Raw genomic sequence first — 13,960 nt, 5'->3', positions numbered from 1 at the left:
GTTTTTTAAATTCTTGATCCAGTACGTTGTCTAGATCTGCCTTGAGCAGTTCTTTGGCTGTGACTTCCTCCTGGAGGTTCTTCAGGGGAGAGTTCCTTCGTTTTGTCATTTTTGCTAGTTTTCTGTCTCTTGTTACCTTTAGAAAGCTCGTTGTGCACTGTGTACCTGTTAATATTTCTCTATTAAAGGAAATAGAGAAATATATACAGTCTTATTGACTGTCCAGGGGCTGTCGTTTCAGGAAATATTCTTTTAATGGTGTCTCTCAGTTTCTCTTGTTGTGCCTTTGAATATTTTATTTCCCTACTCAGCAATATTTGGGACTCGCTGTCATGTGCACTTTGGCTTGTTTCTTGGTGTAGCCCTAAGAAGGAAAACAGACAGACAAACATAGAGGGAACAGTAACACACAAATGCACAGACAAGTCAAACAAACAAACACATGAATAGGGGGAAAAAATAAAGAGAATGGAGAGGAAAGAGATGAAAAGAGGAGAAGAAGTAAAGAAAAGGAAAAAAAATAAAGGGGGTCAGAGACAACAAAGGACAGTGGACAGTCTAAAAGTATATGACCAGTTGAGGGGAGAGGTAGGGATGAGATATAGGAGAATATATCTGGATTGCAAGAAGGTAAAAAAAAAAAAAAAAAAAAGAAAAGAAAGGAGAAAGGAAAATGAGTAAAAATTTTAAAAAACTTAAGTAAAAAAAGTAATAATAAAAATATGTACAGAAAAAGGAGAAAAGGGAAAAAATGAAGAAAAAAAATTATAAGAAAAAAAAACCAAAAAAACCCAGCAGCTCCCCCTCTTGGATAGGCTTGGTTTGATGTGGTAGGTCTTGGAGGCTGCTCTCAGAGGCTCCGCCTTGGTGTCTGTAGAGATTAGATAGATAGGTGGCATGCCACGCTCCGCTGAACTGTGAACTGTAGGCCACTCTAATGAGTCTGATCTCCTTGTGCTGTGGTTGAGCCGTGTTGTATTTTCCAGGCCTGCCTCCGTTCAAAGTTCCAGTCCATGCACGTTTATGCTACCACAGATGAGATGTATTTGCTTTGCTTGCTGGCTTCTTAGGGGGAGGAATTGGTTTGTCTTGGCTGAGGCAGGGATTTCAGCTGCCCCTGCCTGAGGTGAGAGGAGCAGCAGGAGGTGACGTGTGCACCGTCACAGACCCAACCCCCAGCTGGGATTGAGTTTGAGTTGGGGGAGGAATGAGTGTGCAGCTGTTGCTGGAGGCGCTGGGAGCTGCTGGAAATGAGCTGGGAGCTCCTGCAGCCTAAGCCTGCACCCAGGTCTCCCCCGCTGCCAACTCCCTGCCGGCATCACGCAGAGGTTGGGGCTATTTTTTCCCTGTTGGCACCCGGATTCAGGTTCCGCACGGCCAATGCTGGGGGAGAGATGTGCCGTTGAAATGAGGTGCATGCTCCCACTCCCAAAACTATGGTCGAAGTGCGCACCCCTGACACCGCTGCTGCCGTGGCCGCAGACTTGTCACCAAGATGGCGCAGGGCTGGAAGCTGTTCCTTCCCTTGCACGCGCCACCTGGGTTCAGGATTTAGGCTACCCAGCAGTTATCTATGGAGTGATCTTCTCTCTCCCAGAGCGGTTAAGCGTTCTTTACCTCTTCCTCAGAGGGCGGTACTATGAGTGTGTTCAGTCTCTCTGTCTCTTCCCTTTGTCTCTTGGGCTCTGCGCACTTGCCCTGCGTTGGGCTGTTTCCCACCTCCCCTGCCCGTCTGGGGCTGGCCTGTTTTCCAATCCTCCCAGTTCGCCCTCACTCACTCAGGTATCCTTCAGGTTCTCTTCCTTCTGGAGTCCATATTTTCTCCTTCTGCTCTTGTCCTTCTCATTTCGATCAATGGGACAGACGAAGTTTACAGAGCTCCCTTCTTCTCCGCCATTTTGGCTCCTCCTGTCAACAGCTTAAGTCTTAAGGTATCTTTAAACAACTAGTAAGTCTGCAATCAATTTATTTAGCAAGTTTTTTTGGGTGTGATTATTATGTAGATATCTGTATATCTGTGTTGTGGTCTGTCATTTTTAAAAATTATTTAGAGTACATACTATTCTTTAATTTAAAAAATACATTTTTATCTATGTATGTAACTACCACCCAGATCAAAATGCAGAATGTTTCTAACACAACATCCTTTCACCCCTTCCCAGTGTGTTCTCCTCATCAATTCCACTAATTCTGTTACCATAAATGAGATTTGCCTATTTTTGAACTTTAAATAAATGGAATCATGCAGTGGCTTTTTATTTATTTAATTTTATTTTTTATGCGGTATCTTTTCAAACTCTATAATATCTGTGAAATCCCTCATATTAGTTTTTTGAGGGCTACCATAACACATTACCTCAACCATCATGTCTTAAAACAGTAGAAGTTTATTTTCTTAATTCTGGAGGCCAGGTGTATGAAATTTAGGTGTTCAGGGAGCACTCTCTCCCTCTCTCTCCCTCCCTCTCTCTCCCTCCCTCCCCCTCCCTCCCTCCCTCCCCCTCCCTCCCTCTCTCTCTCTCTCTCTCTCTCTCTCTCTCTCTCTCTGAAGACTCTAGAGGACAAGAATTTTTCCTTGCCTTTAAAGGAATGCATGGCCCTGAGTACACATGATTTCATTCTTCCCATCTCCAGACGTGTGAGTAAATAAATTTCTGTTGTTTTAGACTACCAGGTACTTTGATGATAATGTTAATACACCCCTCGAGAACTATTATATTCATCTGTGTTACTAGATTTGCCAGAAGTTCATACTTTTTATTGTCATGTAATATCCTATTATTTGAATATATCACTATTTAGCTGTCCTTCAAATGATAGGCATTTGGGTGTTAGAGACAGGTTTTGGATTTTGAATAAGTTGGGTTCACCTCGAAATTTTAGCCATCCCATGGGTGTCTAATAGTAGCTATTATAATTTTAATTTGCATTTCTCTGATGAGTAATTTGCTTAGTACCTTTTCACATGTTTATTGGTGAGTGTGCGCATTCTCTCTAATAAGTCTTATGGCCATTTAAAAATGTGGTTTGTCTTTTTGTTTAGTAGGAGTACTTTATATATTCTAGTTATAAATTATTGCTAGCAGGATTTGGGACTAGAGTGAGGCAAATAAAGCAGTAGGGTGCAAATTTAAGGAGGCACCTACTCTTAGTGTTGAGTTTCCTATGTTCCCAGAGTGCATTTCCTCCAGAGCATTCCTCTTGGTCCATCTCTAATTCAAGACACTGCTAAAATGTTGCCTCATTAGAAAGGTCATTATATCTAAATTAGCACCCCATTCTTCTGTCATTGTGCCATCCTAAACACTTTGTTTTTCTTCATACCACGTACCACCATATACTTATGTATATACTTTCTTATTTTTGGTTTATTGCCCTCCAAAAGAAAATATGTCCTGTGAAAATTGAGGGTTTTCTTTTTATCCCCTGCTGTTTACCAGTCACTGGAGCAGTGACATGGTATGTAATGGCAGTGTGGCATGTAATGATGCCTTAACAAATACTTGTTAGATATTAATAAAATAGGGAACTTGAGATGAGCAAGTATCCAAAAAATGGAAAAAAGGTGAGTTCCATTTTAAGCATGTCAAATATACATTGAGGGTAATACAAAATAGGAGATTGAACTGGTCAGCAGTTGGCAAATATTTTCTGTAAAGGTCCAAATAATAAACATTTTATGTTTTGTGGCCCTTACAGACTATGTCACAACTGCTCGACTCTGATATCCATATGAGAAAACATCCACAGGCAATGCAAAGTTAATGAGAAAAGCTATGTTCCAGTAAAAGTTTATGTATAAAAATAGGTGGTTGGCTTGTAGGCCATACTTTGCTGACCCCTGGACAAGGTAATGGAGAGAGCTATAAATGTGAGACTTGGAAGCTTGATCATGATTCAGAAGGTAGTCATGTTTTACATTAATAAAATAAGATGATGAAAGAAATTGTTCTAAGAAAATCAGTCAGGCAGTAAAAGTAGGCAAGGTGGAAAAAAAGCTTTTGGAGGCAGAGAAAATAATTGTGAAACATTTAAGCTTATATAAAGCTTACTATGTGTGAGGCACTTGTACTGAGTTGTTACTTAATTCTTACAAAAGCATGTAAAGTGGATACTGCTCTTAATCCCTTTGCACAGGTAAGGAAAATGCAACATGGAGGAATTAAATGGTTTATCCAAGTTCACATAAGTGTTAAGTGTTGGAGCAGTATTTTAACCAAGACTGCTCCTTTTCAGTGTGCTGTTTTATTACCAACTCATAAAGTAGTTAGGAACTGAACTAGAATGTTGTCAGTGAATGGGACAGGACAATAATGAAGAATGTGAATAAAGTATGGCCTGACTGTGGAGACAATCTAAAATGTAAGTGAAGGAGAATGACTAGGCAAAGAAGATTGGGGGAGGGGGATTCCCAAAGATTGCACAAGGAAGACTAGAAATACTACTACTGGTACAAAAGGAGCATGAGAAAGAATGCTAACTAGAGAAGGATGATGTGTTTTGTACCTTGTGTGAGATGGGGATGAAACACTGTTGCATGGAGCTGTTATCATTGAGAATAAACACCTAAATGTTAGGTGAAAATATGTCTAGAGATGCGAATCTGGGAGTCAGCATTATTTTAACATATTTTGAGAACCTGTTTTATTCAAGACTTTGAGTGGGAGGTGACAGAATAAAGATAATAGTTTCAGCAATATGAGAAGATGATTTCTCTGGAGGATTGGATAAAGAGAATTATAGGGCTTGAGTAGAAGTATACTTTTATTAGTAGAGAGATAGGAATGAGATACTTAAGTAGCAGGTAGGGGAACAAGCAGAATCCAAAGTTATGAAAATCTGAAATGGGATGTATTTAAATTTTTTTTCTTTTTTAAGAGCACACAAGCAAGAGGGGAGAGGGGTAGAGGGAAAGAGAGAGAGAATCCCAAGCATGCTCCATGCTCAGTGCAGAGCCTGATGTGGGTTTGATCCCACAACTCTGGGGATGCTCAACAGACTGCGTCACCCAGGTGCCCCTGACAGGGGGTATTTCCTAATAAGGAAATATTAGTTACATATATTCCTTCCAGGATTTGAAATTTAAAAATTTTGCAATGTAAGTTTCTTAAGGAACCAACTAGATATGTTTTAGTGTACCCTTGCATTGAAACAATATTAAGCCATTAAAATGCCTAGTTGATATGATGAAGATATGTTAACTACTAGATCATATAATCTAGTGGATTTACTCAGAGAAGAAAAAAGGAGAGCAATGAGAAATCTCTCAAATCCAGAAGTTACAGGAGTGATCCACAGTTCCAAGCTAGCAAGCTAAATGTGCCATGACTTTGAGCGGGCATTATGGAAAAAAGTCATTCTATTTTATCTTGATACTTTTTTAAATGCTACATACAGTTGATTAGTGACAGGATTTACTTATCTTTACCCATGGGTTATACAGTGACCGATAGTTTTTATGTTGTGATCATTGAACTATTTAGCCTACTTGGCTAAAAGTTGACGATTTAGGACTTGAAAATACTTGCATTGTTTCATACTGGAAATCCGTGGCTCATTCTGACTTACTTTTATCCAGTAGAACTCTTGTTTTCTTGGTCCTGAAAAGGAGGTCTGCTCAATACACTCTGGGGAAAATACTATAAAAACTTAACAATAACTAAGGTTCTGTAATAAGAGATAAAAAAATATATAAAAAATCTATATAAAATTACTAGGTTGATTCCAGTATATTCTTTAATTTTTCTAATCTTATTTTATTTAAAAGATGTTTGACATCCAGTGTAGTTAACATACAGTGTTACATTAGTTTTCTAGTGTGCAACATAGTGATTTAACAATTCCATTTATTACAGTACATATCAAGATACATGGACTCTTAATCTCCTCACCTACTTCACTCATCTCCCCACCCCCACCTCCCTTTTGGTTAACATCTCTTCTCTGTATTAAGGGTCTGTTCTTTGGTTTGTCTCTTTTTCTTTTGTTTATTTGTTTTAATTCTTTTTTTTTAATGTTTAATGTTTTTTAATTTATTTTTGAGAAACAGAGAGAGCGCCCACAAGCAGGGGAAGGTCAGAGAGAGAGGGACATACAGAATCTGAAGCAGGGTCCAGGCTCTGAGCTAGCTGTCAGCACAGAGCCTGATGCGGGGCTCGAACCTACAAACCATGGGATGATGACCTGAGCCGAAGCCAGACGCTCAACCGACTGAGCCACCCAGGCACCCCTGTTTTAATTCTTAAATTCTACATATGAGTGAAATCATGGTACTTGTCTTTCTCTGGCTTATTTTACTTAGCTTTATACTCTCTAGATCCATACGTGTTGTTTTAGATGGCAAGATTTCATTCTTTTTTATGACTGAATAATATTCCTGTGTGTGTGTGTGTGTGTGTGTGTGTGTGTGTTTGTGTGTGTGTGTGTATACCACATCTTTATCCATTCTTCAGTTGATCAACATTTGGGCAGCTTCCATAGTTTGGCTATTGTAAATAATGCTGCAATAAGCATAGAAGTGCATATATCCTTTTAAATTAGCATGTTTGTATTCTTTGGGTAAATCCTGAGTAGTGGATTATTGGATCTTAGGGTAGTTCTAGTTTTAATTTTTGGAGGAGCCTCCATATTATCTTCCACAGTGCCTGCACCAGTTTGTATTTCCACCAATATGAGGGATGCATGAGGGTTCCTTTTTCTCTACATCCTAACCAACATTTGTTGTTTCTTGTGTTTTTTATTTTAGCCATTCTGACCAGAGTGAGGTGATACCTCATTGTTTTGATTTGTATTTCCCTGATGGTGAGTGATGTTGAGCATCTTTTCATGTGTCTGTTGACCATCTGTGTGTCTTCTTTGGAGAAATATTTATTTGTGTCTTCTGCCTATTTTTTTAGTTGGATTATTTGTTGTTTGTGTGTGTGTGTGTGTGTGTGTGTGTGTGTGTGTGTGTGTAACTTCTTTATACATTTTGAATACTGACCCTTTATTGGATATGTCATTTGCAAATACCTTCTCCCATTCAATATGTTGTCTTTTAGTTTTATTAATTGTATCCTTTGCTGTGCAACAGATTTTTCTTTTTTGTAGTTCCAATAGTTTGTGCCTTTTTCTGTTGTTATTTTTTTTTTTTAGTAATCTCTACACCCAGCATGGGGCTCAAACTCACAATGCTGAGAGCAAGAGCCGCATGTTTTTCCAACTGAGCCAGCCAGGTGCTCCCCAATAGTTTATTTTTGCTTTTATTTCCCTTGCCTCAGGAGACATTTCTAGAAAGATGTTGTTACAGCCAGTGCCAGAGAAGTTACTCCTTGTGCTCTTCTCTGGGATTTTTATGGTTTGAGGTCTCACACTGAAGTCCATAATCCATTTTGAGTTTGTGTTTGTTTAGGGTGTAAGAAAGTGGTCCAGTTTCATTATTTTGCATGAAGCTCTCCAGTTTTCCCAGTACCATTTGTTGAAGAGACTGTCTTTTTCCCATTACATATTCTTATCTCCTTTGTCAAAGATTAATTGACCATGTAAGTGTGGGTTTATTTCTGGGCTTTCTGTTGTTTCCCATTGATCTCTCTGACTGTTTTTGTGCCAGCACCATACTGTTTTGATTACTACTGCTTTGTAATAAAATGGGAAGTCTGGAATTATGATACTAGATTTATTTTTCTTTTTCAGGATTGCCTTGGCTATTCAGGGTCTTTTGTGCTTCCCTGAAAATTTTAGGATTGTTTGTTTTAGCTCCATAACAAATGCTCTTGGTATTTTGATAGGGATTGCATTAAATCTGTAGATTGCTTTGGGTAGTATGGACATTTTAACGATAATTGTTTTTTCAATCATTGAGCATGGAATGCCTTCCCATTTGTGTGGCCTTCAATTTCTTTCATCAGTGTTTTATAGTTTTCAGAATATATCCTTCATTCACCTCTGTTGTTAAATTTATTCCTAGATATTTTATTATTTTTGGTACAATTGTAGGTGGGATTGTTTTCTTAATTTCTTTCTGCTGCTTCGTTAACTACTGTAGAGAGATTCTCTACATTGATTTTGTATCCTGTGATCATACTGAATTCATTTCTCAGTTCTAGTAGTTTTTTTGGTGGAGTCTTTAGGATTTGCTAAATATAGTGTCATATCTGCAAGGAGTGAAAGTTTTTGACTTCTGTCCTTCCTTAGATGCCTTTAAATTTTTTTCTTGTCTTATTACTATGGCTAGGACTTCCAGTAATGTGTTGGACAAAAGTGATGAGAGTGGACATCCTTGTCTTGTTCTTGACCTTAGGAGAAAGCTCTCAGTATTTCCCTGTTGAGTATGATGTTAGCTGTGGGTTTTTCATATGTGGCCTTTGCTATGTTGAGATACATTCCCTCTAAACCTACTTTGTTGAGGGTTTTTATCGGGAGTGGATGTTGTACTTTGTCAAATAACTTTTTCTGTATCTATTTAAATAATTGTATGGCTCTTATCCTTTCTCTTGTTAATGTGTTATATCATGTTGATTGACCTGTGAATACTGACCCACTCTTGAATCTTGGGAAGAAATCCCACTTAATTGTGGTGAATAATTTTCTTTCCTTTTTTTTTTTTAAGATTTTATTTTTATCCAATCTCCACACCAAATGTGGGCTCAAACCCACAACCCTGAGATCAAGAGTTGCATGCTCTACAGACTAAGCCAGCCAGATGTCCCTCTGAAAGATTTTCTTAGAGTGTTGTCAGATTTGGTTTGCTAATATTTTGCTGAGAATTTTTGCATCTATGTTCATCAGAGATATTGTCCTGTAGTTCACTTTTTTTGTGGTAACTTTATGTGGTTTTGGTATCAGGGTAATGCTAACCTCATAGGAAGGAGTTTTCCTTCCTTTTCTATTTTTGGAATAGTTTGAGGAGAATAGGTATTAACTCTTCTTTAAATGTTTGGTAGCATTTACCCATGGAGCCTTCTGGTCCTAGACTTTGGTTTGTTGGGAGTTTTTGATTATTGATTCAATTTTATTGCTGGTAATCAGTCTGTTCAAATTTTCTATTTGTTCTTGCTTCAGTTTTGGTAGGTTACATGTTTCTAGGAATTTATTCATTTCTTACAGGTTGTCCAATTTGTTGGCATATAACTTTTTATAATATTCTCCTATAAGCCTTTGTATTTTTGTGATTTTGGTGGTTATTTCTCTTTCTGATTTTGTTTTATTGAATCTTGTCTTTTTTTGTGTGATGAGTCTGGCTAGACATTTATCAGTTTTGTTGATCTTTTCAAAGAACTAGCTCCAGGTATTACTGATCTGTTCTGTGTTTTTTGTTTTGTTTTTTTAGTTTCTGTGTTGTTATTTGTGCCCTGGTCTTTACTATTTCCTTCCTTTTGCTGGGTTTTGTTTGTTCTTTTTTTTTTTTTTTTTTAAGCTACCTTACAGGTAAGGTTAGGTTGTTTATTTGGGATTTTTCTTTATTCTTGAAATAGGCCAGTGTTGCTACAAACTTCTCTCTTAAAACCACTTTTGCTGCATCCCAAAGATTTTGGACTGGTGTCTTTGCATTTTCATTTCTTTCCATATAATTTCTGATTTCTTCTTTGATTTCTTGGTTGACCCATTCATTGTTTAGTAGCACGTTATTTAACTTCAAAATATTTGTGCTCTTGTCAGATATGTGTGTGGGGTGTGTGTGTGGGAGGTGTGTGTTTGTGTGTCTTTGGTTGACCTCTAGTTTCATAGCATTGTGGTCAGAAAAGATGTATGGTATGACTTTGATGTTTTTGAATTTGTTGAATCTTGTTTTGTGGCCTAATATATGTGATCTATTCTGGAGAATATTCCATGTGTACTTGAAAAGAATGTGTATTCTACTGTCTTAGGATGGAATGTTCAGGAATATCTGTTAAATCCATCTGGTTTGGCCACTGTGTACTTGTTGATTTTCTGTTTGGAGGGTGGCTGGCCTGGGAAGATCCACAAAGCATGCATGGGCGGGGCAGTTTTAACAAGGTATGCACAGGTCTTCTCTGGGAGGGGTCCTCCACCACAGCTCTGGAGATGTGGTGATGGCAAGGTTTGGGCTAGTCTTCCAGATGAGGAACCTGCAGCTCTGGGACTGAGGCAAGTGTGACTATAAAGGGTGGGTCCACCAAAGTTTGGGGAGTGGGCTTGGTTTAAGCACGCTAAATAATTGAATATCAGTGTGCTGGTTCCTGTCGATACCTGTGTGTTTAATGTTGAGGGGAGGGGAGGGAAATGGCACCTGCCAGTTCCTATGTTCCTCGAGGAGTCTCCCAGTCATTTCTGCCCCTTTGGGACAGGCTTTCAGATTAGTAAATAACTTTCCCACACATATGCTCTAGGCACTTTTTCAAACTACTGCTTCTATGCTGTATCTCTATGGGCTGTTGTAATGTCTTTAATGGCTGGTGCTCAGCTTCCTGTTACCCTCTATGTTTTCTAAGAACTGAGCCACTGATTTTTTTTTTTTTTAATTCCAGGCCTTAAGTTCCTCTGATTGTAAGAACTCATGACATTTGACCACTCTAGTTTTCAAAGCCAAATATTTTGGGGATTTGTCTTACCTGTGTGGGCTCCGCAGGGTGATAGTCTGTTTCTCTCCACACCAGTGGGTCCCCTCCTGGTGATTCTGCCGTCTGGTTAGCTCCCCACCATGTCTGCTCTTCCTACCCTCATTAATGTGGCCTCTTTTCTACCTTTAGTTGTAGAGTTTATTCTACCAGTTGGTGGGTGATTTTTTGGTTGTTTACACTGATAGTTGTGTTATCCAGTTGTATCCATGAGAGGAGGTGAGCTCAGGGTCCTCCCATTCCACCATCTTCCCAGCGTCTCCCAATATATTGTTTATCTTTAATGTTTGTTTATTTATGTATTTATTTAGAGAGCACAAGCAGGGTAGAGGCCTAGATAAAGAGGGGAGAGAAAGAACATCCCAAGCAGGCTCTGCACTGTCAGCACAGAGCCTGACGTGGGACTTGAACCCACAAACCATGAGATCATGACCTGAGCCAAAGACAGACTCTTAACTGACTGAGCCACCCAGGTGCCCCTATATTGTTTATCTTTAGAAAGAACTAACTAAAGGAAGAGCAAAATGGTGTGTTGGAAAAATTAATAGAAGTTTGGACTACTGAATTCTAGTCCTGGCTCTGTTATTGATTACTTTTGTGTCTTTGGATTCTTATGGAACATGTCTCCAATTTTTTGTGTGGCCCTTGGTATTTGCAGTGGTTACCAACTTCTCAGATACCATCAGTTTCATATCTCTTTACATACTCTTTCTTCCTTTAGGAACACTGAACCTTTTTATTTTCTTGGTACATTTTATTGCTTTATATATGTTGTCTTATATTAGACTAAGTTGAGATTAATAAAAGATGTGTTGATAATAGGAGAGATTCATAGTTGTGTTGAGCTGTGGATGCTTTTTTGTTCATTTACCAAGGTCATCTATTAAGTTCATTTAGCAAGTAATTTCCTGTGCACAGAAACCATGAAGTACATGTGATTGAATTTGTGCCTAGGTGAAATAACATGTTTTTATGTCATAGACTTTTGGGGTCATTCATTAATGGTTAAAACATATTAAATCAGGAATAGTTAGGCCTATTGCTCAATGATTTCTTTGGTAGATATTTGACAGTATTTCGAGGCATTCATAAAGGGAGTGTTCTTAAGAGCATTCTGTCTGGTGTTTTCATATGTAAGAAGATTTTAGTTACAAGTGGTTTCTCAACCATGCTTAGAAATGCTAACAATACTTATTAAACTTTAGGAATTTCTGAAATTAACATGCATGAGAGGAGGGAACATTAAAAACAAAACATTTAAAAATTGTTTCCATGAGCACCTGGGTGGTTCAGTGAGTGATTAAGCATACAATTTTTTATTTCAGGTTCAGTTCATGATCTCATGGTTCATGGTTCATGGTTCCAGCCCCACATCTGCTGTCAGCACAGAGCTTGCTTGGGATTCTTTCACTCACTCTCTCTCTCTCTCTCTCTCTCTCTCTCTCCCCCTCCCATGCTCATGCTCGCTCTCTCTCTCAAACATTAGAAAAATAATGTTTCTAAAATATCAAGATTAGATAAAAATGTAAAAACTCAATAAACTGTTATCCTACCATACTTAGGATAAAATTACAATTTTGATCAGATGGATTCCTAATATTTATATTATGATGACTATATAAACACTATTTTTGGTTGCCTACTTACTATATATTGACTTAAATTGGGGGGAGATATTTTATATATTACATAGTAATAGTCCTGCATTTCCTTCCTTGATTTATTTATTTATTTTTTAAGTGTTAATAGTCTTTATTTAGTATTATACAGAAACCACACTAAAATGCCTTTCATTAAGCAAAAGGCAACATTTTAAATGCAAGGAATTTTAATTAAATTGGCATATTTAAGACTAAAAAAAGATAAAGTGGACATTGCCAGCTTATCTTCAGCCCTTGCCTTTAACAGGCTAACAAACACAACTTGAAACACAGCTGAGTCTTGCTGTTCTGATACAGTAAAGGGATTTCCTTAGTATTTAAATATATTAATGTAACCAGTTATATAAATCTAAATATAAAACCAATCTCCTATAAGTTTAGAAATGGCATTTATCATCTCTGTGAAAAGCTAAATATCTAATTAATTCCAATCATATTTTTTTGAAGGGGAAAACAGTGACAGCACTTGCTGAACCAGAATTACTATCAAAATTCAAAAAGCTAGTCATATTCATTTAACCACAAGCCCAATCTTATTTAAATCAGAACCATCCAAAAGAAATATTCAATCAGCCATTCATGATCTGAATTCTGGTGTATGAGATCAGTTTAAATATGGCACACATAAAAAAAGTCATGAGACATTTTTGTTTTGTAATAAATAAGGCAAAAGCCAACTATTACTCCATAGTAGCTTTTTGAGATAAGCTATCAAGTCTGCTCTTTCCCCTGCCTTCTTAATGCCAGCGAAGATCATTTTTGTTCCAGGGATGTACTTCTTGGGATTCTCCAGATACTCCATCAGTGTCTCCTCTCCCCAAGTGATGCCTTTGTTCTTGTTGACATCCGTTTAAGTAAATCCAGGGGCCTGACCCATCTTTCGCCCACATAAACCATGGAGATTCGGCCCAGTCTTGTGCTTGCCTCCCTTTTCCACGGTATGGCACTGGGCACACTTCTGAACAAAAATCTTCTTGCCCTTCTCAACATCACCCATTTTTAAATCACTCTGGTCGTACGCGAAGCAAAGGTGCCCGCTCACAAGCCGGATGTCCAGCTCTCTCACCCTTCCTTGATTTAGTTTCCTGTGTATTTGGCATTCAATCAAATAATCCTTAAATTATGTAAAATCTTTTCAGTACATTCAAGTATGTATATTAGGTATCCTGTCCATTTCATCTTTATGTAATCTTTTCTGGGGGCTTTATATGTGGACTCTCCAGACCTCTTGCAATCTTGTTTTGCCATCATATAGGTGATTCCTTCTTTCTTTCATTCTTTCTTTTTTCTTTCTTATTTAATTGGATTCTTATCCTCAGTTTCATGTCTTGGTCTATTCTCTACTATTGGTGGAATATATCATTCCACTCTTTAAAAAGTATTGCCTGCTGGGGCACCTGGTTAGCTTAGTTAGTAGAGTGCATAACATGTCATGAATTCAAGGTCCATGTTGGGTATATAGTCTACTTAAAAAAAGAAAAGGATTGCCTGTCTGGACATTTTAGGTGGCCTGTTCATTTGAAAGGATCTGTATTTTTCTTTTTAAGATTTTATTTTAAGCTCAAACTTGACTCCTCTGTGAGTGGATATAGAAATCTAGATTAGAGATTGGAAATGATTTTTCCTCAGAATTTTGAAAGCACTCACCTAATGTCTTCCAGATTCTGGTGTTGCTTTGAGAATTCATACAACTTTGGTTTTTTTTTTAATGTTTTATTTATTTTTGATACAGAGAGAGACAGA

The 13,960-nt window shown here is 37.9% G+C and overlaps 1 protein-coding gene and 1 pseudogene across 7 annotated transcripts in view; one reads left to right on the top strand and one right to left on the bottom strand.

Moving 5' to 3' along the window:
* Window positions 1-13,960, top strand: part of JMJD1C (jumonji domain containing 1C) — a 253,319-nt gene that overhangs the window by 45,425 nt on the left and 193,934 nt on the right. The window lies entirely within an intron of this gene.
* Window positions 12,837-13,217, bottom strand: LOC115285454 (annotated as a pseudogene).

The sequence above is a fragment of the Suricata suricatta genome, chromosome 2, assembly GCF_006229205.1.
Source record: "Suricata suricatta isolate VVHF042 chromosome 2, meerkat_22Aug2017_6uvM2_HiC, whole genome shotgun sequence".
NCBI lineage: Eukaryota > Metazoa > Chordata > Mammalia > Carnivora > Herpestidae > Suricata > Suricata suricatta.
Note: the sequence above shows the minus strand (reverse complement) of the source record. Positions and strands in the feature narration are given on the sequence as shown.